This window comes from Macrobrachium rosenbergii, chromosome 41 (genome assembly GCF_040412425.1).
Source record: "Macrobrachium rosenbergii isolate ZJJX-2024 chromosome 41, ASM4041242v1, whole genome shotgun sequence".
Taxonomy (NCBI): domain Eukaryota; kingdom Metazoa; phylum Arthropoda; class Malacostraca; order Decapoda; family Palaemonidae; genus Macrobrachium; species Macrobrachium rosenbergii.
In genome coordinates, this window is record NC_089781.1 from 18,877,881 (window position 1) to 18,881,385 (window position 3,505).

General features: G+C 37.5%; 1 non-coding gene across 1 annotated transcript; it reads left to right on the forward strand.

The window, feature by feature from the left end:
• Positions 1 to 2,317: 2,317 nt before the first annotated feature.
• TRNAN-GUU (transfer RNA asparagine (anticodon GUU)) lies at positions 2,318 to 2,391 on the forward strand. Its single transcript has one exon. It is a non-coding gene; the product is annotated as a tRNA-Asn (tRNA).
• The last annotated feature ends 1,114 nt before the right edge of the window (positions 2,392 to 3,505 follow it).

Sequence of the window (3,505 nt, forward strand, 5' to 3'; positions counted from 1 at the left end):
CATTTTTCCTAATTGATATCCCATCTTCACTCATTTTCCCAGTCGGCATCCCATCTTCACTCTTTATTCCCATTGGACACCCCATCTTCACTCATTTTTCCTAATCGACATTCCATCTTCATTCATTTTTCCCAATCGACATCCCGTCTTCACTCATTTTTCCAAATTGACACCCCATCTTCACTCATTTTTCCAAATCAACATCCCATCTTCACTCATTTTTCCATATTTGACACCCCATCTTCACTCATTTTTCCCAATCAACACCCCAACTTCACTCATTTTTCTAAATCAACACCCCATATTCACTCATTTTTCCCAATCAACACCACATCTTCACTCAATTTTCCCAGTCAAAATCCCCTCTTCACTCATTTTTTCCAGTCAACACCCCAGCTTCACTCATTTTTCCCAATCGACATCCCATCTTCACTCATTTTTCCCAATCGACATCCATCTTCACTCATTTTTCGCAGTCGACATTCCATCTTCACTCATTTTGCCAGTCGACACTCCATCTTCACTCATTTCCCAAGTCGACATCCCATCTTCACTCATTTTTCCCAATCGACAACCCATCTTCACTCATTTCCCCAATCGACATTCCATCTTCACTCTTTTTTCCCATTCGACATAATATCTTCACTCATTTCCCCAGTCAGCATTCCATCTTCACTCATTTTCCCAGTTGACATTCCATCTTCACTCATTTCCCCAGTCGACATGTCATCTTCACTCATTTTTCCTCATTCGACATTCCATCTTCATTCATTTTTCCCTAGTCAACATTCCACATTCACTCTTTTTCCCTGTCGACATTCCATCTTCAGTCATTTTCCCAGTCGACATTCCATCTTTAGTCATTTTTCCCTAGTCAACATTCCATCTTCGCTCTTTTCCCTAGTCAACATCCCATCTTCACTTATTTTTTCTCAGTCGACATTCCATCTTCACTCATTTTTCCCTAGTCAGCATTCCATCTTCACTCTTTTTCCCAGTCGACATCCCATCTTCATTCATTTCCTCAGCCGACATTCCAACTTCACTCATTTTTCCCTAGTCAACATTCCTCTTCCCAGTCGACATTCCATCTTCAGCCATTTTCCCAGTCGACATCCCATCTTCACTCATTTTTTCTCAGTTGACATTCCATCTTCACTCATTTTCCCAATCGACATCCCCTCTTCACTCATTTTTCCCAGTCGGCATTCCATCTTCACTCATTTTTACCAACCGACATTCCATCTTCACCAATTTTTCCCAGTCGACATTCCGTCTTCGCTCATTTTTACCAATTGACATTCCATTTTCACAAAATTTTTCCCATTCGACATTCCACCTTTCCTCATTTTTCAGTTTACATCCCATCTTCACTCATTTTCACTTTCGGCATTCCATTTCCACTCATTTTCACCAGTCGATTTACTGGTTTATCTCACGAGGTCATTTTGATACTTTTTAGTACAATGTAGTTTACCTTTCCTTTCTTACAGTTCTTCAGAACATAATAATAATAATAATAATAATAATAATAATAATAATAATAATAATAATAATAATAATAATAAAAGTTAGTGGACTGTAAGAAGTTAATAAAAACAAACAGGAAAAAGTAACGGAACTTCAATGATGCAAAAATACTTCAGTCGAAGGAAATAAATGACAAGAATTTGATACAATTTTCAAAGTTAAACCAAAAATCTATGGAAGCATTCCTTGGTCATAAATGCCGTCCTCATACCTGTCAGCCCATGACATCCCATATTTACAGCGCTATAGCTATGGATTTTTACATATTTTTTCTGATTCTTTTTCTTCTCACCTTTTCTCATTTTTATAGAAAAATTATGATCCATGTATAAGTACTGAGTTCCAATTTCAGTTACATAAGTTAGTCTTAAAAAAGTTCTGATATTCACTGTTCATGTGTAGGCTATTACATAGGAAAGTCTAAAGGAAAAAAAATGAAACGATGAGATAGGAAGACCTTTAAAAAGATGATTTCTTTTTTTAATATTAAGGAATGGCAATTTTTACAATTATTTTTTTATAATATTACTAGGTCATGCGCTAAGCTTGAAACCAGGGAAGAACTAATAGAATTCCTGGGTTATTTTTACACTATACAGTAACTGCAGATCCCATGAACTTGGGATGGGATTCTCGGGAGCACACACGTATTCTCTCTCTCTCTCTCTGTATGCACACACACACACACACACACACACATATATATATATATATATATATATATATATATATATATATATATATATATATAATTGTTGATAAAAAACTAACTTTCAGGCTTCTTCAAGCCTCCGTGGCACAATCGGTTAGCGCGTTCGGCTGTTAACCGAAAGGTTGGTGGTTCGAGCCCACCCGGGGGCGGCAAAGTTTTAAATCTTTCCAAAACTAGATTTAACCCAAATGAATGAAAGGAAAATGAATAAAAAGAAAGTTGTTGATCCAAGACGCAAAATAAGTATGGAAGATCAAGAAGCTCTGAAGAAAAAACAACAACAAAAGGGCAGGTGACTCAAAGCTACGGTTTACGTGGAGGTACCGATGATGACGTAATGAGGCAGGAAGGCGGTGTAGTGACTCTGCCAGATGTACGATGCAAAAAAGTACTCTTTGGGTCGAGAAGACCGGGGAACGATTGGTCGCCAGGAATGTTGACTTGCGCGCTCACGTGCACGCGTATATACACGTGTATTTCTATACACGCACTGAATAAGGAGAACAAATGCAATTATGTTATATTGCTAATGGTTTAATTGGAATACTAACTGAACAAACAACTAAACAACTGGTTAAAGAGAATAAACAGTTAAGAGACGTATACCTCCATCTCTCTATCACCTGTCAATCACGAACACTGAATGTTTTGAGGAAAACTGCGATAACTCTGCAATTACTTTTGTAAGAAAGAGGACAGCATTTTGTACACTTTGTTCAGATAAAGATCTGTAGACTCTTGATTGACGAAGAAAAATCAAGTTTTGTTTTGAGGAAAAATTGCAGCTGACATTTACAGAGCATTAATTTTAAACGGAGGCCGTGTGGCTTTCATTTACCTAACACTAATAGGGGACCATTGCCCCTTACTGAACATTAATAGGGGAGGTATTGCATATTTAGTTCCTGGAACACTAATAGTGGGAACATTGCGTCTTTGAGTTACTGAATCTTACAGAGCACTAATTGGGGAACATTGTATGTTGATTTATGGAACATAATAGGGGGCCATTGCATCATACAGAACACTACTAGGGAGTCATTGCATCTAACATAACACTAATAGGGGCCATTGCATTATACAGAACACCACTAGGGAGTCATTGCATCTAACATAACACTAATAGGGGTCCATTGCATCTTACAAAACACTAATTGTGGAACATTGTATCTTGGATTTATAGAACACCAATAAGGGGCCATTGTTTCTTACAGAGCACTAATAGGGGAACATTGTATCTCACAGAACACTAATAGGGGAACA